This window comes from Saimiri boliviensis, chromosome 9, assembly GCF_048565385.1.
Source record: "Saimiri boliviensis isolate mSaiBol1 chromosome 9, mSaiBol1.pri, whole genome shotgun sequence".
NCBI classification, from domain to species: Eukaryota; Metazoa; Chordata; class Mammalia; order Primates; family Cebidae; genus Saimiri; species Saimiri boliviensis.
This window is the reverse complement of record NC_133457.1, coordinates 74,869,397-74,895,754: the sequence shown is the minus strand read 5'-3', so window position 1 is coordinate 74,895,754 and position 26,358 is coordinate 74,869,397. Positions and strand designations below refer to the sequence as shown.

Sequence of the window (26,358 nt, the reverse complement as noted above, 5' to 3'; positions counted from 1 at the left end):
ACTCTAGACTTCAGTCTATCTCTAATGTTAAACTCCTGAGAGATTTGGGGTAAATATCTTCATGAATGTGAGCCTCCATTTTTTCATTTTTTCAAATATTTTGGAGTAAAGAGAATAGTATCTCACATCACACAGCTCCCACAATACCAGCCCTTGCTAATCCTGATTCATCAGTAATCCACCCACTTTGTTCTCCCACTGGTTTATTTGCAAGTTCATTTCAGGTATGAAATCACTTCTTCCTTAAATCATCTTTTGAATTCTTCTCCAAAAGACACAGTCATTTATAAGTATAGCCACATACCATTACTACATCTAAAAAGTTAACAGTAGTTCCTGAATAGCACATAAGTGTTCAAAGCTCCCTGTTTCTTTCACACTATTTGAGGGTAAGGCACATTTGCTCTACTAAAATGAAGATCCAAAGGTCTATACGGTCCACACATGACATTTGGCTAACAGGTGTTTCTCTTTTACATCTATAAGTTTTTTTTTCTCTCTCTTTCTTCCTGATGCTTATTTGTTGAAGAAACAAGGTAATATGTCCTGTAGTTTCCCAGCGTGTCAGTTTCACTGGTATCATCCATATGGTGCCATTTAACAGGCTCCTCTGTCCCCTGTGTGTTCTGTCAGCTTGCTGCCAACCATGTCTGATTTTTTGTCAAGAAATGTTGTGTGTTTCCTAATGCATCACATAAGTAGGTACAAGTGTCTCATGATCTCTTTTTTTGTGATGTTCAGAGGGATGTGTGGATTCAGAGACCATCTATTCAATCAATTCACTGTTAATTCCCAATACTTTTACTATGTTGGCAGGAAACTATAAGTTGTGACTTTCCTACAGAAAAATCTAATCCATTTTGATCAGCAGAAAATTCAAGAATCTACATTCAGTGGATCAAGACATGTAAAACACCAATGTCTTAAATTTAAAAATTATATAATTTCCATGATGAACTATAGTCAATTTTTCAAAAATGAAAGCAATGTTCAGAATGTGGTCTGTCAATGAAATGGAAATAATAGGTATGGAATATCTCGCCAAAACAAAAAATAGATATTCAGTCAGGAATGGTGACAAGTGCCTATAGTCCCAGCTACTCAGGAGGCCCAGGCCTGAGCCTCAGAATTGGAGGCTGCAGTAAGCTATGATCACACCACTGTTCTTCAGCCTGGGGGAAATGCTGTCTCTGGAAAAAAACAAAAAAAGGTATGGAATGATTATTGTGGGGGAGCAGCTTACAAAAACTGTCCCTCTAGGAGGATGTTAGCAGATCCCTGTAGACACAAACTATTGCTAACAACACAGGAGGTGCCGGGAGCTGAGGCTGAAGGTTGCTGACAATAACTAATGTGGAGATTTTTCTGATCATAAAGGGCCTGCACTAGATGCTGGCAGAGAGAATGGAAAACTAACTGTATTTTTTTTTAGCTATCCCATATCTATTATTTCCATTTCATTGACAGATCACATTCTGAGCATTGCTTACATTTTTCAAAAAATGAAAAAAGAATTGAAAGGATTTGGTAAATAATTTTAAAAAGAGAGACAAGATATCATCAATACCTTGACCAATTAACTCTTAAGTAACGAAAGAATGTGAATTGGAAGTTTCGTAAAAACATTTTAAAAAATCCTGCAGATTTAGGCCAATGAACACCTCACCTGGTATTTCTTTGACCTCGTGGATAACTAGTATGGTCGGTTACATAACCCCAGAAATTTCCCTAAGCCATCAGAATTTACTCCTTGTCTCTAAATATTTTTTATAACACTGCTCATAAATAACAAGTAGACCCATTGCTTGGAGGTAGTCTATAAAGCAGTCATGGGCCGAATGGCATCTTAAAGCAAAACAAAAATTTATCTGTTTATTTGGAAAAAAACAACAAACACATCAGACTCTGCTTAATGAAATGGTTATACAAACACCCTGGGGTTGGGAGAGCTGCCAATACCCCTGCACATACAGAGAATCTCATAGAAGAAGGTAAAAATTGTGATCAGCACCAGCAGAGCCTAACAGGCTGGGAGCCTAAGAGCTGACAAAGAGACAATAGGGATACCAGAAAACCCCTCTAGCCCTGCAGGTGAGAAATAAGGCAAAGGAAGGGAGGAGGCGAAACCTGAAAATAAAGATCTGGGAGAAACAACCCAATCTTGGAGCTAGCCCCAAAAATCCGTGTTAGAAGGTCCACATTCGAACAAAAGATCTAAATCTCATCGTTTCAGTTTAAGATTTCAATGGAGACTCACCCCCACCCCCACCAGCCTTTACCAACTTGTTGTTACTCATCCAGCAGGAAAGGGGCTTGAGTTTCAACCACAAAGGCTGGCATTGGACCAGAGATGGCCCGCATGGGCATGCAAATTACGTCTTCATTGGAACAACTGCGCAGAAGAGCTGGGGCCTGGAAAGAGCCTTCCTGGACACCCCAGGGCCCTCAGAGTGGCCAAGGCACTGTCCTGAGACCTCACGCTCTGTCCAGAAGGGTCTTGTGGTCTGGTGTGGAAGGGGTCAATATTTCCTATAAAGAAGGAGTGCTTGATGAGGGATAAGAAGAATTTAGTCATCTCTTTCCTGTTTAAGAGGAAGTCAGTGGAAGTCCTTGGGCCCAGAGTTACATAGAAAAAGATGTTGGTTCTTGTAAGAAAGCAGGCTTTGCACCATTTAGCAATGCAGAGACCGGAAGGGAGGGAAGAGGGTGACGTGAGCTCCACAGAGAGTGTCAGGAGAGCAGATCAGGATCCCAGCCCTTCTCCTGAGGGTACTCGAGCCTCACTTGAGACAAATTCTTAAGATAATCATAAAAACCCATAGCAACTTTGTTGGTGTTGAGGTTAACACTGAGATTCCAAATCAAGAGGCTGGGCAAGTGAAACGGTTTGGATTTCTTTCACAGAGCATGCGAAAGAATGTGAGGATTCCTGGTCAAAGGCAAGAGCTGGCCACTGCCTGCTCATCGGCTCTGCTCACACCTATTCCACCCAGCGCTTCTATGACAGAAAATGAGGCCACAATGCATCTCCAGCATCATTCACATCCAAAATGTTTTCCAGAACAAACTGTTTCACAATGGTCTGTGACAGCGTTTGTTTTGTTTATCCTCCGATGGAGGAGAGAAACTGAGGCCAAAAGATGAGTTGGCATTTCCAAGCCTTTCACGCATGTCTGGGACCAAGAGGATGAAAATGCCCCCACACCTCAAGTCAATTCTGTATCAGTGTATCAGCACAAGAAAAGAATAAGACGCTTTTGAGAGTGTGTGACAAGTGGTCTGAGTCATGAGATCTGGTTTGGACAATAAAATGAAGGAAACAGCCAAAGGCCTCTCCTCTGCAGCTCCTCCAATATGGGCTTCCTGGACAGCACAGCAGCCTTGGGGAGGCAGGGGCTCACAGGACAATTCTCTCAGCTGGAAACTGGAAGGGCCTGTGTGTGTAGCCTCAGGCAAGTGACCTCAGAAAGTAGGAGTGAGGCCCTGGGGAAGTTGAGGCTGACAAGAAGGAAAAGCCAACTTTGGGAAGCGTTATTAGGCTGGTCACGGCCACAAGAAAGCAGCCGGGGCTCCAGCCAGCCAGCATCCCATGAAGAGCCAAGTGGAATGCCGGCCAGAAGCATCCCCAGGGGAGCACAGGTGGGGGAAGCACACGTACCCTGCCCTCCGGGCTTGGGACTTGCCCTGAGCAGCGGCTTTGTGTCACTCTGGCCTGCACACACACGTGGTGCCTCCCAAGAGCAGAAATCAAAATTCTGTGTCAATGCCAGGTGCTTCTTAGCCAAGGGTATCATTCCCCGTGGCCACAGCAGGGAGGCCAGGTGAGACAAGAGGAACCTAAGCCTGGGGGCCCCCAAATTCATCACCCAACAAATCTTTTCTTGCTTCTTAAAAACGCACATACTCATCATTCTGGAAGATGCCCTGACATTCCAAGTTTGGCCTGCACACTCTGTTCTCCCACAGGCCCTCCCATCCCTACCACGGTCCATCCTCTTTGCTGCTTCCTGTCCAGCGGAAGGGAGCAGGAACCTGCCTGCCAGTGTGTCTCCTGAAGCAGCTCCAGCCGGGCTCCTCTCCCCTCTGCCTATAAGGCCCGATGTTCAGATGTCAAAGATCTGACTTTTTGTAGTTGCAAAGAGCCATGCAGAATCACTGTTTTGGGGATGGCTGTCCTCGCAGCTGTAACCTTGATGCCTTTCCATTCATTTCCTCTAACTGCCAAGGGCTGGAGTAGCAATGCCCTTTCCCTCTTTTGCACGTGTGCAGGATGGGAGTTTCAGATGTTGTTTACCTGCTAGAGGTGGAGTGGAGGCTTCCCAAAGCAGCAGGATGTGCCCACTTAAGGACGGCATGGCGACAGGGACTGAGAGAACAGGGTGTCTTTCCTAAGAGGCCGCGTCCCTCAGGGACTGAGCCAATCAGAGCGCCCGCAAAGCCCGCGTGCCCTAAGGACCGTGATTTAACCTGCTTGGGTTCCATTCGATTGCGTTTGAGACCCTTTTCCTAATTGTGCCTGTGGCGCGTGGTTCATAATCAATGCTCAGTTCGTGGTGAGCTCGCCTTGGTCCCCCAGATGTGAAAGTCTCCAGCTTCCCATTTCCCTTCCACTCCTCACTCTAAGTCCTTAAATTGGGTGACCATTAATATTACTGCTAGGAGCATTTTCAGAGTACTTTACATTTAAAGCTCTTTTTCCTTCCCAAATAGTTCTAGGCCCTTTCTTCAGAATAGATATTAAAAACATCTTATTGGACACATTCCTTTCCCCAGAGGATACATCATGAATGTGGCTGGAGAAGACAGGGTCATAATTCAGAGAATTCAGGGTTGATTTTCCTTACCTTCCAGCTCTTTTGCTGTCAAGTCCGGAGGCCCAGGAAGTGCTGCCAAACTACCCCTTGCTTTTCCCTCCAAGAGCAGGGCAGAATAAATTGCTATTTTGTTTGGTTTTGTTTCCCATATACAAGACCTCCCAGGCCCTGGAACCCAGGCTGCTGGCATTTTAATTAATGTTAATGTCTGGGCTGACCCCCACCCTGCTGAGTCTGAGTAAGGGAAATAAACGGGCAAACTCCAACGGAACAAAGCAATGTGTGGAACGGTACCCTCTGGAAAAGCTGACCTCTCTGACCGCTGGCCGGCTCTCTAACCAGGCCCACACTCCTTCCCCATATCCCCCAATTTTGAATTTTTTAGATCAAATAGAAATCATTTGCAGGGTGAGGGGCGGGGGAAAGCGGGTAGATTTCTTCCTTTAATACAAAAATGATTCTTGGGTCTCAGAATCGGAATCTCCACTTTCTCATTACTAGGAGCATTTTTACTCGGAGATCAATACAACGAGAATGTGTCCAACCATGACTTGACAACAACAGAAAAGATACAAAGCAAATGCCTTCAAATACCTGGAATCTGGCCTTGAAATCAAGCTGGCATTTAAATCGACACTTATCCCAGTTGGGTCAAAACACAGCCAAGGCTTCCCCCAGAGATACTGTGTTTTTTCTTTTCAAGTAAATTTTTATTTTTCCCCCAACCTTTACGGCTTAAGTATTTTATCCAGTTTAAACGATGGGGATTTAAATTGCTATTTTAGTGGAAGAGGCTTGATTAAAACCTGTGTCCTCATCAAATTATTGGACAGTGGTTCTTGGGCTCTGTTTACATTAGTGTCAACCTTAATTTAAATTCCGCATAACTATATTTGCTTCGCTAAATGCATTCACCAGGAACACACCACAAATTACTTTGCATTATGAGCAGAGTCTCTTTGTCTATTGCAAAGTGTTTTGAAATTAGCACCATAAGTAACTAGCTGTAAGTGTCACTCCATCTCCTTAATGCCTCATTAATCAAAGTACGCGGCAGCTGGTGGGATGTCCAAGCCCCTCACATATAAGATCAGTATCATTTGCTCCTTGCATTTGAGGACAGTCTTTAAACTTGATTTGTTATCTGCCCCTGCATTTGCCCCTGCTGCAGCTCCTCCTTCAGTGGCCTCCCAACACGTGGGGCTTTGCATGGATACCAGTTGCATGTGTACTCTTTTTAGAAATTGGAGGTAAAAACCCATTTCCCCATGTTGTGGAAATGCACAGCCTCAAGGGCAGGAAATTCTTTTAATGGAAGAAGAGTTCCACCAATTTCCCTGAGTTAGGCTCAGTGATTGCCCATGATTTTCAGATTAGTACTAAAATGCCACAATGGAAAAATTTCGCTGGGCAAGTTCTTCTCTATGTGGAAAATTAGATAAAAGAATTACATTTATCCAGGCAGACTACCATTTCCATCTTGGCCTCAGTTCCACCCCCCAAAAAAATATACATTTAGTCTAAGTACCTAATTAGGAAAAAAATGTATTAGTTCCCTTATTATGTGATATGAATTATTCTGTACTAAATATGAAATTTTAGAATTTATGCTTGCAAAAAAATACAGAACAATTTATACTTAACAATTTTATTACATGTACACACAAAATCATAGCAAAATATGACATATTGTATAGGATTTTCTTTTTGTCTTTTCATGGTGCCATCGAATATTTGCAAATGCCTAAATGGAACCCATTCTTCATTCTCCACACCTTTTCCCTACATCACACACAAGTCCAAACACACACACACACACATACACACACACACACACACACACACACACCCCTATATACATTCATCCTTTTAATCAAAGATAATACTCACTGGCATTAAAACTAACAGCTCTACTGGCCAGTGGCTTCGTGGACATGTTCGAGGCTGCCTTAAGTCTGGTGTGTGCACAGGCACATCGGATGTGATTTCCCTGCAGGGAAGCCCTCTCTGTGGCTGTGTGGGACACGTGTCGTCCCTCGCCTGCCAGCGCTGAGCTCAGCCTCACCGTGAGCCGAGATGAACAGGTGCTCTCTTCTCTGGCGGCAGCTCTTGAGGTCCGTCTTTGCAGAGCAGTGTCTCAATGGGATGCCTTTAGCTTCATGCCCTTTCCTACTGACCACCCAGCAGGAAAAATATATGAAAGTGTTTTGTTTGTTTTGTTTTTTCCTGCCAGTTTTGTCAGTCAGACAAAATACAAAAACAAAACAAACAAACAAACAAACAAAAAACTACTCAGCATTAAAACTTTGTATTTCCCACAGGTGGGCTTCTGAAATGTTTAATGCATTCATAGTAAACCATTAGTTTTCTTTGGAATTAACCTTTTTGCCTTTTCACTTTATAAAACAATTAAAGCTAAATGACCACATTACAATAGAATTAAGCATTGTAGCCTGGTTCCCAAAATCAGCATCAGTGGAAAAACCCACTGAGTCGGAACACATACCAACCGTGCAAACTTGTGTCAGCTTTTGACTTTCATATCAACTTAATGTAACGTAGTTTATATCATTATCACATCTACTTTCTCTTATGTTTAAAATAGGCTCTAATTTTTAAAAAGCAGACGTAAAGGTATTTTGATTATTTGTTGGCATTTATTTCTACTGTAGGTGTAATCTAAGGCAATTATAAAAGTACCTGGTATGTCCCATCTCCAGTTCATCCTGTTTTACCCTGAGTCCAGCAACCTTTATTCATCAGGATTCTGAACAAAATAAGTGTGGAAAGGAGAAATCCAAAATGATATTCAGAAGTGGCAAATCGTAGCTGAACACAGTTTTAAAATTGACAATTTAAAACTTTTGCCTCTTTTCAGCAGCCAGAAGAAGTCTGATAATTTCAACCAAAATCTCTGCCCCAAAACCCCCTTTCCCTGTACTCCGTGAACACCTCTCCCCCTTTTCCTCTAAAGGTAACATTTTGGCTTGGCAACCAATACACGTCACTGAACTCTTCCATTTAAATGCCCAACAAAAATTGCCTCTGATCACCGCTTGCAAAAAGAAAAGAAAGAAAAAGAAAAGAAAGAAAGAAAGAAAAAGAAAGAAGAAAGAAAGAGAGAGAGAGAAAGCAATAAAGAAAGCAAGCAAGAAAGAGAAATGAAGGAAGGAGGGAGGGAGGGAGGGAGGAAGGAAGGAGGGAGAGAAGGAAGAAAGGAAGGAAAGGAGGCGGGGAAAAAAGAAAAGAAAGAAGAAACCACAAATCAGACACAGGCAATGTCAATGTCCTATATGCCTGCCCCATCTGTTCCTTCATTCTCTCCCTCACCATCCTTTTATAAAATAAAAGAAAGCCAAGCATAACTTGTTACAGTAAAGGCACCCCGAGATTTAGGAAGATAAGCACAACCTTACTTGTTAGCTGCAATGCTGCAGCTGTGCTCTTATCTGGCCAAAGGAGACAGGGGACAACAAAAGATCCTAAAGAAGGGACGGTGGACGCATGGGAAAACCACTAGCCCAGCCTTGTGGTGCCCTTCTGCTGAGCAAATAGTTCAAACTGTTCATTCCCATCTTCTATTCTCTCCCTGGTACATTGTTTGTGCCCTTGCATTTCATTCTGCAAGGAAGGTTGCTCTCTGGGCCGATAAGCAAACAGTCCAGAAAAGGGCTAGCCACCCTCTTCTCTTCCCGGGAGAACTAGCATTTTTATTTCGGCTCCAAGCTGTCAAAGATCTGGAGAGTTTATGTCAGTGTCCTGAATTAATTGCTTTAAGCTGGAGCAAGCTCCGTGGGCTACCAAATGTCCAAAAGATGTTTATTAATAACATTTCCTCCAGGACTGTGGCTCCAAGCTGTCTCTGGGCCGCGGCTTTTCTATGCTGCCACCCTCTCGCCCCTGGCCTCTTAGTGCTAAGGAGGGGGGTTGCCTCTTTCAGTCATCGTGACAAAATTTAGAATTGCCTGGGGTGAAATAAATATCTACCTATGTCACAGGATGTGCATGGCGGATATCTTTGTCTTGACCCAGAAAGAGTTACGGAAGCCCCGTGTGCAACCCACAAGAGGGCTGGGGGACGCAAAAAGCAGCCAGGACCCCCCTCTGTGAAAGTTCATTTAACCAATACAATTAGCAAAAGGAGCAGGAGAAATCGAGGCTTCAGCTTCTCCGCCCCATCTCCTCCTCCAAAAGAAAATTCAGCGAGGCTGACAACACAATGTATTTTGAAGTTTTCCTGGTACTAAAAAAAAAAAAAGAAAAAAAGCCTCTTTAATAGAATGAAATAATAAACCAATTTATATACCGATATAAGACTAGGATCGTGAGTGCCATTGTGTAATTTTCCACTTGACTTTTCATTATCTACCTGAACAAAATCAATCTATATGTATGGGATCAACATACAATTCCAGAGATAAAAGCTGAAAATAAATGCGCTTTGCATATCCTGGAGATAAAAGACACAATCCTTGGTGCTGCCTTTTCCTCTCCAGCAGATGCATTTATAAAATAAATTGTTGTGTCAAGGAAAAAGCGAGACGTAGCAGTGTATCTTGAGTGTTGACTCCTTTGCTGGAAATATTGATCCTGCAAATGAACAGTGGTTAATAAGTACCCTGCAGACGATATCAGGTCTTTTGCCCTAGTTTACCCAGAGTGCAGTCTGGGTCAGTGTTTCTCCCAACCTCCATTAAAAAAAAAAAAAAAAAGACTTCCCCTATTAGCATGGATTTAAAGCTGAGGACTTCAAGGGCTTTTTAAAGCCACTCTACAGAGATAAAGCACATTGAAAATTCACATCACGTTAGAAAACCCCATGCAGCAAATGCCCAGCTTGCGAAGCACAGGACCCTCAAAAGGGAAGGAGAGATGGTTCCATGTACTTTAGGGTTGACATTTATTACTTTAAACAGGTTGGGTTCCATTTCTTGTATGACCTTCTTTGCTCCAATAGTTAGCAATGGTGCTAAGAGTAGTAAGGCTCTCTTTGCATTGGCCATGACATGGGTCCTTCCTAATTCCCTTTTTTGTGGAATATGTCACTGAATCTGTGTGAATCTGTGTGACCTGGTGGGCAGATGGCGGGGCATTGTTGAGGGTGCCCTGGCTGTTTGTGTGTCCTGTTGTGTTCAGGGCTCTTTGAGGAAAGTACACCCACTCTGCCCTCCCAGGGTGGGCTCACTTTGGTTGCTAGTCACCTTCCTGTAAGGGAGGGGCTCATTCCCAATGTTGTATAGAGAGGCCCACAAGGCATGGGACCCTCTTTCACCCCAAACAATCACTCTGAGTTTGTGGATATTTTCTGGTCATAGAAAGAGATTTCCAAAAATTATCTACTCTTCATTGTTAATTCATTGTAAGTTTCAGCGACCTCAGGGGAGCTTAAATATCTACCTTGGCAGTGTGACTGTCACAGCTTCAGTTCTGACGACAGGACAAATCCACACTTGTATCTTTGCCTCAACAAACGTTAATGGCTGTTGGTCTATTGCTCCAGCACAATTTTGCAATTCCCAATGTTCATGTACCTGCTTCCCATCTCCTGAGCCCTGTATCCATGCACAGCACCCATCTGGGCTGTGACCATTGCCTCTCGATTAGCAAGTCTGGTGCTGTGTTCCATTCCTGAGTTTATATTTGTTGAAAACTCGGAGGAAAGTGTCCAGGAGCAATCCGATGCAGTGTCATGGCCTTTGGGGAAGTGCTTGGGAGGGTCAAAGCTCAGCCTGGGGAGCAGCTCACATGCTTTTAGTCACAGGACACCCTTTGGATAATTAGTGTGCTTTATTCATCTCATCTTTTTGTTCCAGTAGCTGTCAATAAGCAAATCTAGAAAAAACGTAAGAATGTGGTCAAGAAGAGGTATGCAGTCATTAGACTTCTGTTTAAAAAGGGAACACCATTCTGAAGGCATGTTTTAAAAGGGCCTTATATTCTCATGAAAAATGATGCCTGGAATGGCTACAGCTTTCAGCCTTGGTGAACTCCAGGCTTATTTGATCCATGTTTTTTACTCTGTGATTCAATTCTGCATCGTAGGGAACCGGTACAGTGACATAAGAGCTTCAACCAGCATAAAGGAGCTTTGTGCCCCGTAAGTTCCGTGAGGAAAGACAACGCACCAAAACAGGGTGCTATTTCCACAGATAAACCTGCTCAGAGTGGAAAATGTCTTGCTAAGCAGCCTCAGAACCATCTTTTCAGTCTGGAACAGTGCCTCAAGCCCAGGCAGAATCCTGACACAGTGGAACGCAGCCCATGTTGATGAAATACATATTTACTAAACAGGAGAAAGTGAGTTTTTCAAAAAGGTATTATTATAACATTTTTAGTGACCATTACTTAGTTGAATTATCTTGATGCCATTTCCAAGGGGAGGAAAAATGGACAGCAAGAAGTCCAGTAAATTTATGTAGATGCACATGTTACAATAAATACAATCTGACAGAAAGTTATCAACTTTTGCATTTTAAAAATGGTGCATCAACAGTTCAGATCTTTACAAAAAGAGAGGAAAGGTTTCAAACAATTCAAAGTCCAATGTGTCCCTTCACATCAGGCTTGACAGAGAACCGAGAAGCCCATTTCACAGGTAAACTAAAGTGGGATAGGTATTTCATTTAACCTTTTATCAGGCCAGATGGGAATGCTTTCCAACATTGTTTTGATATTGGAGGGAAGGAGTGGGAATGGGAATTGGGTGAAACATGGTGCTCAATCAGAATCTCTTGCAACTCTTCTAGAAGCATTCGCTGGAACTTAGTGATGGTAAAATCCCTCTCCTGGGCTTTCTGGATTGCCAACACAGATATCCACTCAGAAGAGGATGAGTTCTCGGAATGGGGCCAGAAGAGGACTTTGCTCTTCCCTAAATACACCACAAACTCCACAGTACTTAACATGTTCTTCAAGTGGTCCCTGATCAAGACAGTTTTTTTTTTTTTTTAAATGGAAAGAAACACAACTGTCATTTATCCATGGTGACATCTTGAACAGTGAATTAAAATTTTATTTTGAAAGCATGCTGTCACTGCAGAAAAGTTTCTGGATTGTAACACTACAGAATGCTATGAGAAACACATACGATTTATTCTGTCTTATAGTCTATCTCAACTTGTTATACAATGTTCTAAATGTGTAAAACTAAGTGAAACATCTCTAAAACTAAATTAACATTTGACTCATAAAGCATTGCTTAGGGGAATGCAAGAAGGTGGCTGGCCCCTCCTCTCATACATATCCCTGTTTTTCTTGACTTAAAAATGTCTCAAGTGTATTTCTTAAATATGTTTTCATTATTTAACAGTGAGAAATATGTACCTTACTCCTTTTCTCCTACCAGGTTATGGAACTCAAGAGCACATAATGTCAGGGAGGGAAACATTGCTTTTAAAGAAATATGAAAACAGTTGCTCCATTTCATAACTGGGGTTATAACAATATTATGGCAATTTCCTTTAAAATAGCACTTGACACACTTCAACAGAGGGAGTGTCAGGCATTCTGTTTTGTATGACTCCCGGCTGCACCAGCCCCAGCTGTGTCATACAGTTGATATAACATGGGGTGCCTAAAAGTCGAGTTAGGTGTTCAAATGTACTTTATTTTCTTTTTTGAGAAATTCTGCAAGATAGAGATGTAAATTCACAGCCAAACACGGAAAGGATTGCGGGGTGCAGGGGGGGTGGTTCTGAGAGGGTCCTTCTAAAAGGAACTGTCTGTTCCCTGCAGAAATGACCATGTCTCGTCCCAGGCATCACTTAAAGTTCAACAGGAGCATGTGCAGTCTGGCACAAGAAAGTGCTTTGCCCTCAACCTCCCAATGCCACTCGCACTTTAAAAGTGATCAGTACTTGCTAAGTATTGACCGTTTTTAATAAACCAGAAACGGCATCCCAGAATCTCTGCACACTGACCTGTGAATTGATGAAGCCAAAAAACACTGGTGACACCCATTTCTCTCCCTTTGCTTTCCTCCGAGAAAAAAAAGGTCAGTAGGAAACACACTGGGAGTTGTTTGTGGTTGTTTTCTTTTTGTTTTGCTTTTCTTTTCTTTGAAAAAAAAAAAAAAAAAAAAAAAAGGTAAGCGTCCATTTCCAAATAATTTGAAGCGAGATCATTCTAGTTAGTGAAGAGTTTCAATGGCAGCTTTCCTAGAAACTCCAGACTGACTCGAACAGCAAATACTGAGATGCGGTTCCGTCCCACTTGTGAGGTTTTCTTTTTCTTTTTGAGTAAATAAATAATTTTTAAAAGCCACAAAAGAAGGGAGACAAATTATTCGATATTTTGCTTGTTATCAAGGTAATTTTACATTTATAAAGGCACACTGGCTTTCAAAATGTTTAATGTTCCAGTCTTAGCTGAAAGTTCTTGTCATGTCCCCCAAAATGGGCCTGAATTGATGTGAGGTTTTATACAGACTTTAGGTCTGGTGAAGGTAATTTTGTGGAACTATGTGTTATGGTTTGGGGTGAAATTAAACTCTACACTTGACTCCAGTGTTCATTCTGAGCTCTTTATGATTGCATGTGTTTTTCCTATTTGTACTCGCCTTCTTCAGCCCTGCGTGCGCGTACAGATGGTTACATTCTCATACTGGGTACCCGGCGAAGGTCGCATGCTTTGCATCAATGGCAATTAGTTCCTTTTTAAAAATTGAAAATGTCATTAAGTTCTTGAATAATTCAAGAGTGGAGGTCACAATACAGTGTCCCTTTTGGGGGTCTTTATGGTGCAAATGGCAAAACAAGGCGATCCTATCAGTAAGAGTAGATCTAAGGTTTACAATGTAGCTCTATTTAGTGTGACAAGAAAATTAAATTACAGGAGGCACTCACTCATTGTCACCCTTTAACAGGCTTGGGAAAATTGTGAATCCCTGGGGGCAAATCACTGACGACGTGTGAGGGGAATAAAAATATTTCATTTTAATCGGCGGTTGTTTCCGTTGCTTGATTTTGAAAACGACAAACATAAACACGTCCCCCACAGCTCTCCTTGGAAATAGGGTCCCGAGTCTCCCAAACACGACCCCAACTTACAGTCTCTGCCCAGAGGCAGGCGGGTTAACCGCTCTGGGGAGCCTGGGTCTGTTTCCTCAGACATGGTTGAGCTGGATTTTATCCAGGGGTTCCTGGAAAGGAAAATACAGGGACAGGTTTCAAATAAAAATGGGCGTCCACTACTCAGCTCCCCGCCCCCATCGGAGTCAGCTGGAGTGCAGTTATTATGCTTCTGGAACGGAGGGCTGACCTTCGATTCTATCAGGACTGAGGGGGAGAAAGGGAAGACAGAATGACGCCGAGGCCACCCATTCTTTCTCCTCTCCAGAGGAAAAAGAGTCCGAGCTCCTTTTGAGATCTCGGGTCGGAGACCTTGCAGCTCGGGCTGCAGCGGGATGGACGAGGGTTGGAAGAGGAGAAAGTGCAGGCTGGGGGAGCGAAAGGAAAATCCCGAGGTCATTGAATGACAAGAAGGTGTTGCCAGGGCCCTGCCAGCAGGTCCTACCCTCCGATGGCCTCCCCAGGGTCCCGCCCCCCATCCTAGGCCCTTCGGGTGTCCCCCGCTTAGGACTGGTGGGCGTGGCCGCCTGGGTCGGTCTCCCACCGCAGCGGGGTCGCGCTTCCAGCCTTGACCCAAGGGCGCCTGCCTGTTCACCCAGCGGGCTCTCCTGGACGGGGCCGACCTTGGCACCTGCTGGAGAAACCGGGACTCGCCTGTGCTCCGGGAGGCTGGAGAGCGATGGGGAGGGCGAGAGAGGAATGCAGCTGACAGAGCCCACGGCGACAGGGTGGGACTGGCCGGGTCCGGTGGGGTTGGCTGCCTAGAGTCGGTTCCCTGCGCTCTGTAACTTGTCGGGGGGAAAGGCAAAAATGACCGTCCCTCTGCCTCGCGCTCTTTGCGACCTCTCCCCTCACCCACAAGTGACATTTAGCAGACATTTTCCTTTCCTGTCCTCCTCCACTAAGACCCTTGGAAGTCCCATGTCAGCTAAGCGAGCGTTGAGGGGGGCAAGGAGAAGCCCCCGGAGGGCCAACCCCGGTTCCGCGTTTGCGCAACTCGCCAGCCGGAGCTCGCCAGGCCGGGAAAGCCCGACGGACCCGCCGGGACCCGGGGGCTCTGCGGACCCCGGGCCCGACCAGCGCACCGGCGCGCCCGAGCGGCCCCTGCTGCCTGTCCCCGGGGATCCCGGCACCCTCAGCCTTCCCGGAGCCGGAGCACCCGCTGCGGCTCGAGACCGAGGGAGGCTGCTCCGAAGGTCCCGGGGCCACTCGCGGGGAGCCAGAGCCAGGCCGTCAGCCCACGGCTAGGGGCTCACCCAGGACTTAGGAAAGGGGGTGCTGCTTTATTTCGGAAGCAGGTTGGACTCGGTGAACACCTAGAGGAGGGAGGCATTTAATTTTTACACACACACACACGCACACACACACACACACACGCATATTCCAACGTGATTTGTCTTAGGGAGAATGATTTGTACGTCAACTTTGGTAAATTTCCTAGCAGAATTAAAGAACGAGGTTGGTGCCTGGGATGGGGGCAGGGAGAACAGTGAGGGGGCAGTTTAGATGTTTTTCCTTTTCTAAATGATTCAATTTAAGCAAACACTTGGGGGTTTCAGGCCGCTGTAATTCCAAAGACAATTTTCCCTGGTTTTAATTTGATTTGCATTTTTTCACCTTTGATAATATTCAATTTCATGGCTGAATACACATGTAAACACCGTTAGGTCGTGTTTTTCGCCCCTCTCACCAAACAGAATTTCGCTTGTCTCGGTGCCACGGGAGGTTACACCCCGCGTCCTCAAAATATCTGCAAGTTTCTCTTAAATTATTTTTCAAAACTTAGCGCGGCAATTTGCCTGAGCTTCAGAGGTGGCGAACTGAAATAGATGTAAACTACTAAACTAGCCAAGATGTGGGAAGGCCTGCACAGACCCTGAAAAACGAAGGCAGTAAAGGAAACAAATTCCTGTTTGATACAGAATCACTTCTATTTTCACCCAGCATTATTTTTCCATATTGTATTAATAGTTTTAAACAATCCAAAAATAACAAATAAATTATCTTCTCCCAGAAATGTTTTTAATGAGGATTTCATTGCTAGAAAGACAAACATTGAGAAATATAAAGAGATCATCTTTATAAGGAGAGGTTTAATTGCCACTATTAAGCTCTTTTATCAAACGTAAAATATAGAAGAAAATGCAACGCGAAATTTGGAAATAAGCGTTAGTCATATCAAAACTGATATTCAACAAACTTGCACTGCCAATGACTATGAAAATAGGGTGATGTGACCTGCCTGTGAGAAGTCAGGACAAAACTGTAGTGCGAGAATATGACACGGTGTTTCATCCTCAGGACACAACCTAGACTTTTCGCGAAGAAATACTTGGCACCTAATAAATTTAACAAAACTCCAAATGCATTTTATACTCTATTTACAAAACTGTGCTGGAAAAGGAAAGGACAGGCTTCTTTGGTTTGTCCAAGAATACCTTATAAAATAAAATGGCTGTCTAATTTCCAGAGCTACCCTTCATTTAGAAATACATATAAAGATATATATCTGCTTGCTATTGACTAATGTGGAACACTTGATACTGTATTTCTACAGTAGATACAATATTTTGATCTTAAACAGAAACACAATAGAAAACCTAGATACAACATTTCTATCTTAAATCCTAAGAATTTGCAAATTACCATGCTTGTTTTATTTTAAAAATCCTAAAAAATGAAACAGATCTGTGAAATCTAAATGCTAAAAAATAAAATAGATCTGTGAGACTTCTTAAAGGGTTTTATGCTCCAGGCTAGCAGATAACAGGTAACTGTATTTTTAGTTGAGGTGATCTAATATGAAAAATATCTTTTATCAAGTGAAAGGCATTTAGGCAAACAAGAAAAGAATTCCATTCGAAATGCAACAGACTTTGAAAGAGAAAGTCCCTTAATTTAAAACACACACACACACACACACACACACACACACACACACTCGTGGCAGGCTGACTGACAAATGTCTTTGGGAAAACTATTCTTTATCATTTGGCTTCTTTTTTTTTAAAGTGTTATTAAATTTAAGTTATTATTGTTTAGGATTTGCACTAAGCTTTTCTGTTGTTTTGGAAGGCTGGCAATTATGCCTACTTTATTTTATACAAATAGATGGCAGGGTACGCACGCTCCACACAATTGCTTCACAGCAAACCCGTTCTTACAGACAGAGCTAATGAGAGGCGCTAATTATAACACACAATCTATTCAGAGAATGCAAACTGGGGACAATGGAGTACATCTTTCACTTTTTCTATTAGTAATTGAGGAGTAAATGGGGATCTTGTAAGGACCTTAGAAATTTGATCATCAGTGAATGAGTTTGCCATTTTAATTTGCTTTCACCTCCAAAACAGATCTGTATTGAGACAGGGCTGCCTCAGCCAGAAGCAGAGCTCCTGCATCACAGACAGAATCTGCCCTCCCTCCACCTTCAACTTTATTCCAATGGGTCTGAGCTGCCAGGTGGGACTTCCAGATGTGGCAGGGTTGGGGGCTTGGGAACTTGGGAAGGTATGCCCCTTGGGAGAGTCATGAGTCCTGAGAAGAAGGCACAGCACCCACCTTTACCCCTGCATAGTGCTCAGCAGCTGGGCGTAGGAAGACCATTCGCTAAGAGTGTCATACAGGGACAGTGATCTGCCTGTTCTTCCATGATGACCAGGAGCCCAGAGGCCTGGACCTGAGGAAGGGAGGGAGGGAGTGTGTGTGTGTGTGTGTGCGTGAGAGAGAGAGAGAGAGAGAGAGAGAGAGAGAGAGAGAGAGAGGAGGGAGGGAAGAGAGAGATTGCTGAATGCAAGGGAGAAATCAGGCAGTTACTTTTAATTGTTTACTGAGCAAGGGCAAAATCTAAACAGCGCTTGCTGCAATCAATGAAGGGATCGCCTTGGTTTCCAGAGTTGAGCTCCCTAAATGAGCCTGGCATTCTGATAACTGCAGGTGAGCACCTGAGATCAACTCCCTCCCACTGCTCCATGCTGGGAAGTGATAGGGACGTGTTTGTTCGTGAGCTCTGGGAAGGGAGAGGCATGAGGGGGATTTAATTGTCTGCCTGGGTGAATCGAAATGTCCTTTAAAGCAAAGAAATCAAGAGAGATTGGTCTTTAATTGGTAACCTCTGCTGATGGGGGGGAGGTAGTAATTAAAATGGGAAGAGGACAAAACAGATTAGCTACCCCTTCCCCCTCTGTCTCACCCCCATAAACAGTCCCCAAAATTGCATTCCCCTCTGCTCTGGCCGTCTTTACAAGGCTCAGTACACAACCTGGTTGTGGGTAGCTGTATCATTCTCCTGCCCCACCTTAGTCTAACACTCAGTCATCCAGTTTGGAGAGAGAATACGGTTTTATCTCGAACCTCTTCCCTTCGAAGAGTTGGCCATCCACATGCCAACAGCGTGTGGAGCTGGCCTTAGAATCCAATTGTCTTAGTGTCTCTGAAATCCCGAAATAGAAGATGCTAAATCTTCAGGGAATCCCACACCACTAAAAACAGACAGGCCAGGTAACTAAGCTTCCCAGATATTGAAAAGTAAAGGAGACCTCCACGCCAAGCCCGAGCCCTGATTTGAGGAGGGCTAGTGTCGAGTTCCACCCTGTGTCCCCCAGAGCCTGGCACAAGCAGGTGCTCAGCCACTGTTCCGTGTATGCTCAGATGCACTCTGCTGGAGTGGTGCTCTTCTCTAACTCTACAGTCCTACTGGGTGCTGGGTCAAGTCCTCCCTCCCTGAGGGCTGCAGGCTGACCCACCTAGGCCAGCATCCTATTCGGGGGCAAATCCCAGAAGCAGGTGTTTATGGAGATCTGCATTGGTATATATGTGAGGGGTGGGAGGAGGAGGCGTGTTATGGGGCCTGGGGGCCAGGGCTGTGGGTGGCGTATGCATTCCAGCTGTCCTGTCACCTGTGTTTTCAGGCCACCAGGTGCAGGTCAGGGGGAGGTCAGAGGCAAGAGCCTCTCAGGACATTCCTAGCCCCTGCTCCCAGAATCCCCTGGTAGGGAATAAGGCAGAAGGCTGTAGCTCAGAAATGAATTGGCTATGTGGATTATTTTAAACTTATATGTCAGCCCTTGGTCTCTGCACCTGACATTTCTCTCTCCTCTGGCATTTCTTTTTTCCTTCTAATCACAATGCTGGAGACTGCTTGCTGCCTCCCACTTTCCACCACTGGCTAGCTGGCCATGGAAGCTTCAGTGAGGAGAAAATCGTGGGTCTGAATGAACTTCTGGCCAACTTTGAGAGACCATGGCCACATAGGAATTCTAACTGTGTTACCCCAGAAGAGAACATGAGAATCCAGCCTGATCCCAGACATCAGTCATCCTCATCTCTTCTAGTGGGGTTTGTGCCATCCTTCCGGGGGTGCTGAAGCTGGCTCTTCTGAGATCTTCCAGCATCTTTCCAGCCTCCCCCAACACTTCAGTTGTCCCTGATACCGACAGCAGCTCACCTTCCAGATTCTGGAGTTCTGGTGAAGGCAGCCCTCCTACTTCATTGAAATAGGAATTGTCTGTGCCCCCGGAGTCCTGAGAAGCCAGAATAAGCTGAGGGAATATGAGTTGAAAGACACGAGCTTAAAGCTGGGCTGTGAAATTGGAGCAATTTTCCTAACTTCTCTCAGCCCTAAGACAATACCTGTAAATTTTGATTTCCACCAGCAGGGCATGGGGAAGCTTAAAAGAGATCCTATTTATGAGGATACCTTGAATGGTTCCTGGCACCTAGAAGAACCCCACTCAATGGTGATTGGATTGAATTGTTTCCATTCAGAATAAGAGAGGGCTGGACAAGGGTACCGGCATGAAGGCCACTTAAAACACTAAAATGGTAAAACAAAAAAACAAATTTCTGCCAATAAATTGACTAACTTTTCTGGAGAAAAAGTCTCTCTTTTCTAGAGAGAGAATTTTCTCAGCTAGTAGGGCATAGATTTTTTTTGAAGTTACAACTTATTTCTTGGTGTGAACTGCCCTGATTAATGTAGCTTAGAATCACAGAACAAATGCAAAATATACAGTGAAATCGATCTCCTTTATTTGAAATTTAAAAGGAATTTTAGGAGGTAATGCAAGCAAAAAGCTTAAGCAGAGCTGTATATTTTATACCGAAGGGTGCACATATTGACATCCTGACTTTTTCGCTAAAGATTCTTCTGCCTTCCATATGAAGCTCTCTATAACCCAGCTCCTGCCCTGGCTGACATCTCACCCCGTTCCTTCACAGAAAAAGTCATGTAATCATCATCAGTCCTCCTCAGTTCTCCAGCTATCTACCTCAGGCCTTACTGCCCTCCAAGCTGTCTCCTCCAAATACTTCCAAAATTGTTCTATCTTTTCAAGTAAAGCACTTTTAACATCCATGAATTAAAATTAGGAATTACATACATGCTTTTCTTTCAGTGAGCAAAAATTTCCCAACAAAATTCAATATATAATGACTTCTGCTTTGTAAAAATAGAAGAAATAACGAATTGAGATTATATTTTTCATGAAATACCAAGTCAAAATTCACATGCATGCAATCTTATTTTTATTTGCTCAGATCATTACCAAAACTAGTTCAAAAATATCCCTGCTTCTTTCTGGACCTGTGTTTTATTATTTTCAAATAAATGAAACATGGGAAAGCTGATTTCCTTATTTTAAAAAATTAGGACCCAGCCATTTAAGGAAGCAGAGATTGAGCCACATAAACAAGTAGAACTAAAAAACAGCAAATAATTCGCATTACAAAGTTATAATGTGCATTGCACGCCAGCATCTTTCCCTGGCATATCCGTTTGTGATCTGAAGTTTTCTCTCTCAATAAATATCATGATATTTGAGTCACGAAAGTATAGTATTGCTAGCATCATCTCCTGACACTGCAGGGAATATTGCTGCTTCTAATTAACAAGACAGCATTAAACCCCAGGTGCTGGCCCTGGTGGGAAATGAGACCTCTAGTTTTGCATGAATGAACGTAACTTAATTTGTTGCTTCTTTTCGCACTCCTAGCTATCACTTGTGTTATCTTACAGTGAAATATCACCCCTTCTTTAGAGAGAGAGCGAAGACAAGTAAGTCAATGTTTTTTAATGTGAACCTGGTGGTGGGGGGAAGTGGTGACAATGACATCTAACCAGTCCCTGCGAATGTTGGCAGTGAGCTCAGAGCTCTGACAAACAGCAACTAATGTAAAAAATAAATACAGTTTTGTGAAGGTATGCTTGTGAAAACATTCCTGTCCTCTCTACCCTTTCATGAGTGACACTTTTAGCACAAGGTGGCAGCTTCTTCTGCAGGGGATACAAACGATCTGGAATAGGCCCCAAGGGTGCAGGGGCCGAGGGGGAGGGGAGAACGGGCATCACCTCCAGTCTAGCAAGAGGGAGTGCAGTGGAATTACAGCTTGTAAAATAAGCCTCCATCAGTCTCCCGGGAGACAGCCGGCCTCAACTTGGGTGTTCCCCGCTTGTTAGCCTCAGTCATAATTGGTCTCTCCTCCCATCCCACGTTGTTGGTTTTCTGTGTGTGGCTTTTGGTGTGAGCGTGTTAGGTCATCAACAAATACAATGGCGGGAGGGGGTGAAGGGGGACACACATGATTGTTTTAGAGAAGAAAGGAGAAAAGGGATAAGAGAGTGGGCAGGAAGGCTGTGAACAGAATGGGGAAGGTGGCCCAGGATTTAGGCTTCCGAAGCACCCCCTGGAGTGCTCCAGGGTAGGGGACTCTGGGAGTTTTGTTCAAGGGAGAAGAGGCCTTCCCGGAGCTGGGAACCCTGCTGAGCTCCGCTGGGGACATTCATCCATTCTACACTATTTTTGTTTGCTTGTCTCTGGGGGTGCCTGTAACATCCTGCCCACATCCGGTGCCTCTCATCAAAAAAGAAATTTTCAAAAAATCCCAATCAGGATGATTTGCTCTAGAAAGGCTGCGTGTGTGGAGCTGAAGACCTTTAACAGCCCAGGACCTGGGGTAGAGGAGGGACGGGTGGGGGCAGGCAGGGTGCTGGTCACAGGTCCTCATCCTTTTTTAAATCTATTGTTAAAATAGTTTCTCACTATCTTGTCCCTCCATCCCCCATCTCCTTTTACCTTTTCTTAGAGGAAAGCCAGTCCTAGGGACAGAGGCTACAGTAAATTTCTTATTTGAAGTTGGGTATAAAGCCCAGAGTGGAGATATCTTTGCATTTAGGGAAGGTAGAAGATACAGTGCATTGTTTTCACTCAGAAGGGTCAGATAAGATCCCTAGACCCTTGAATCTTTATTTACCATAAAAAAGAACATTTAACTGGGGAAGGAAACAGCAAAAAGTGTAATTAAGTCAAGTTGCAAATTTTGTGGATTTGATTTTTTTTTTTTTTCTTCTGTGTGTGTGTTTTAAAGTTTTACATTTTACTCGCCAACCCCTGGCTGGCCTGGTTGCCATGGTGCTGTTGCCAGGGCTGGTGTCTTCGCTGTCCCTGACCCAGCAAAGCATTTCAGGTCTGAAACCTTGGGACAGCAAACTGGGGCTAATGGCACTACGGTGTGTGGGGGGTGGAGGTGGTCTATTCTGTACGGCAGGACTTGATGGCTACAACTTTGCAGACATTAGCCAAAACCAGTTCCTTGCAACTCCAGGGCCATGGTGTTTGGGAGGAAAATGTTTCCTTTTCTGCCGTCTCTTGCAAGGTGAAGGTGCATAGTCAGAAAAGGCCTTGCTGCTTTTCTAAAACATTCCTGGTGTCTGCACATTCCAGATCTCATCTCGGCCACCTCTCCCTCCAAGCCAGGGGCACCACAAGTGTGTAGATGCCTGCACTCCCCCTAAGAAAACGCATTGCCCCCAGGTAACTTAAGGTACCTCCTCGGGCTAACGCCTTCTCCTATACCCTGTTGAGCCTTATCTCTCGCTTCTCTCCGCCCTACTCCCACATTAAAAGGCCCCTAAAGCATTGAGGAGCGGCTTCTCTTTATGAGGCCAGGGAGAAGGCGAGCGATAAAGATCGGGCGTTTAAATTGGCCATTTGAAAGATTACATCTCTTAAAGCAAGGCTCTTTCTTTCAAAACTCACACTGAATTAAGGGTCGTGGCTACTCCGTACAGGGCTCTCAAAGGCAAGGCACCTTTTAACTCGGCCGTGGAGTGGCCTGGGAGAGGGGACCCGGAGCCATCAAAGGCCCGAGGGAAGGCCGTGGGGAGACACCCGTCTAATGACAAGTAATTGACGGATTCGACGCGGCGCATTACCAGCAGAACGGGAGGCATTAATTATTTAAAAACGATTAGCCTTGCGTGTGTCCTGCAGGCATTCCATCTTGTTCAGGGAAGATAACTAGCCACGCGAGGCGAGCCGGGCTCGGAGGGCTGCGGGCGCGCTCCCCAGCAGGCTTCGGGTGCAGTGGACACGGGCGCACAGCCCAAGGCACCGGGGAAGAAGAGGAGGAGCCACCCAGGGTCCCCACACAGGAACGTGACCACGTTAACACTGACCCTGCTGAAAAACGAAACCGATTTCTGCCCACTTGGGTTCGAACGAAGTCTGGTTACTGCGGCGCAGATGGGAAAAGGTTTCTAGTCGGGGGTGGCGGGCAATTTCAATGTGCCAATTCCCGGTCGCGTCAGGCCAAAGACCCAGAGTAATAGATCCTGGCACCGGCCTCTCACAGTGCCTGCTACCCAGGTGTTTAAGGCAAATATCCCAGGGAGAATGTGGATCTGTCGCGGGGGTGGGGATGGGGGTGACCTGGTAGACACCTGCGGAAATACACCTTTATCGTACCCTGCCCTCGAAAACCGAGAGTCCTGAGGTTTCAAGGGGCAGCAGCAGAACTACTATTTTTCCGAGGTCCACGCCTTTCCGCAGACGACGGAAAGACTCGGCTGGTTCTGTTGGGTCCTCCTGAACTGTTGAGCGCAAGCCCGGCAAGCCCAAGCGCGCTCCTGTCTAGGGCCAGCCGTGGAAGTGGGAATTCGGCGACTGGGTTGCAGGGAGACTGGGATGATAAATGGCCCCGCGTCTGGTTTCCGACTTTCTCTCCCGGACCTAGCTCATAACCCCAGAGGCTCCCCAACCTGCCTGCCGCCAATCACAGGCGCTTCCTGCAGCCAGAGTTAAGGTTCACTCGCCTCTTGGAAAGGCGCAGCCCCTCCCCTGGTCCTGCTTGATGCCTACCCCCACCTCCTCTTCGGCCTGCTAGCGTCCGAGAAAGCGTCGAGACTGGACTCGAACCGCCTCGCGCCAAGGGGAGTGCTTCACCACGCTTGGGCCTCGGCCTCTCCAGACTCCCCTGCACCACGTACATCGTTTCCTACTGACCACGGCCTTAGATTCTGAGGCCAAGGGCGTTCCCCACACCCCACCCTCCTCTGTCCTCCGGAAACACGCTGATCTCAGATGGAACCCCCAGACCCGAGCTGCACCAGGGGCCTGTGTGACTTCCTCCGGGCCCTACCAACCTCCTCTAAGCTCAGAGCCTGAGTTTGCAACTCTGCGATCCCTCATCCTTCCAAGTCCTGCACTTTCCGAACCCCCGGAAAAGCAACAACAACAACAACAATTAAAAAAAAAAAAAAAAAAAAAAAAAAAAAAAAAAAAAAACCAGCCCCCTGAGTATCTGTCAGCTAAGCTTACCACGCGCCAAACCCTCCCGGGGATCTGAGCCCTGAAAAAAAGAAGCACTGGCTGGGGGAGGGGCGGCGCGCGGACAGGAGTGGGGTGCTGACGCTGCGGAGGGGAGCTCCGCGCGGCCCCCGAGTGAGCGCGCTCCCTACCTGCGGCAGCCGGCGGGCAGTCGGGCGGGAGGGTGGCGGAGCGTCCAGCGAGCGGAGGGAGGCGGCCGACTGCTCCGAGCCGAGGCATCCCCGCATTTATTTGAGCTCAAACCAAGCGACTGTTGACTTTAGCACACAAAGCAAAGATTTCACTGCCCGCTAGTTTAAAAATGAATATTTTACCAAGATATCGATCAGCGTTATAAAATTCAGTTAAGTACAATGGGATCCTGGCAAAAAAAAAAAAAAAAAAGAATAATAAAGGAGGGGGGAGGCAATATAATATCTGTGCAAATTTGCTGAAGTGTGACGTGTCATGGAAAGTTTACCCTCCTGGAATTCGGATCTAGAATGTTTTTTTCTGTTGTTTACAGACTTTGTTTATTCACAGATCATGGTTGCTTAAACCGGCGCGCGGGAGGCGTGGGGAAAAAAGGAAAAAAAGGAGGCGGGGGGGGGGGAGAGAACTGCTGCACCCCACAATGCGTAGAGTTGGGGAAAGCGGGCGGAGGCGATTTGTGAACTCGTAGGCTCGGAACTCGGCCTAGGAGAGGGAGTTAAGAGGGAGGGGGACATGAAAAACACAAGAAGCACAGAAAAGCCTCCGAAAGCGCCTGCTCCCCGACATCCTTTTTATGTATTCGGGCAGAACTATATCTTATCGGCCCGCATCAGTGAAGGGGGGCGCGCTAAGTAGTTTAAAACGACCCTCACACAATGGGCGTGCCATACGAAACATAGCAGGTTAGGGCAGCGCTTTCAGCCTCCATTGTCCCCCACTCGGCCCCGGCCCTGCCTCTCGGCTCCTTCGCCACGGGAGCCTTTTATGTGATAATGAAACACATTTCAGGCCAGGCTCACGACGTGTGTGTCCTTGCCAGAGGGAGAGACGGCCTGATTGCTGGCTGTAGCCTCCGGATCCCCCCTCCCCAATTTCTCTTCCTTGTGTTCTTCGGGACAATGTGACCAGTTAAAAAAGGGATTTGGAGGCGGGAGGAGGACAGTGGGGAGGGTGGAAGGCGGAGGCGACGCCAAACCCCCCTCAAGCGCCTGGGAAGGCCAGGCTTGTTGGGGGTGGCGATGGGGTGGGGGATGGGGTGGCAGGACCCCCCCCAAACCCCCGCCCCTCGCCAAGGTAGCAAGTGAAGGCAGTCTCCAGATCTGGGGCGTAGCTGGGACACTCCTGGTTTGGATGGTCTAGAAGCCCAAAGATCCAATCTTGGAAAAAGGAGCCTGAGCTTAGAAACCTGAAGCAAAAAGTCCAGGGCTCGAGGCTTTCGGAGTGTTTTTACCCACCGCAAGCTAACTGCGCACGGGAGCGGCTCCCGCCGGACCCTCGACGACGCTGATTCTGCCCTCTCCCAGCCAGCAGATGTCCCGGGCAAAACCAACGGCCAGACTCCCCTTTGCGCTCTTGGGCTTGGTTTCCACTGCCGTTGGCCGCCTATGAGGCCAGCGAGGTCGTCTGTGGGGAGAGGCAGCACGATGTATAAGAATTCTCTCTGAGTTTTTCTTTATACTCTTAGAGTGTCCATGAAGGCTCACAAAATACCCGCATATCCCCTGGGCCCTGCAAACCTGAATTGCCAACCTCATCTAACTTACAGGAGGCTTTGCAAGGGCCTTGAGTTTTGGAGAAAGATGGGAAGCAAATTTGCAGACAGTGTCATCTCCATCACTATCATTGTCGATTGGCTAGAAACTACTCACCTCCTTCTCACTCCCAAATATACCCTAT

The 26,358-nt window shown here is 45.7% G+C and overlaps 1 long non-coding RNA gene across 2 annotated transcripts; it reads right to left on the bottom strand.

Annotated features, from left to right (window-relative positions):
• Positions 1-2,762: 2,762 nt before the first annotated feature.
• LOC104650064 (uncharacterized) lies at positions 2,763-25,007 on the bottom strand. 2 transcript variants are annotated; one of them, XR_005582169.2, is made up of 4 exons: positions 24,621-24,998; positions 13,862-13,953; positions 10,212-10,646; positions 2,763-9,404 (listed from the first exon to the last, which is right to left on the bottom strand). It is a non-coding gene; the product is annotated as an uncharacterized LOC104650064 (long non-coding RNA). The 2 variants fall into 2 exon arrangements; XR_005582168.2 differs by having other exon boundaries at positions 2,763-10,646; positions 24,621-25,007.
• Between the last annotated feature and the right edge of the window lie 1,351 nt (positions 25,008-26,358).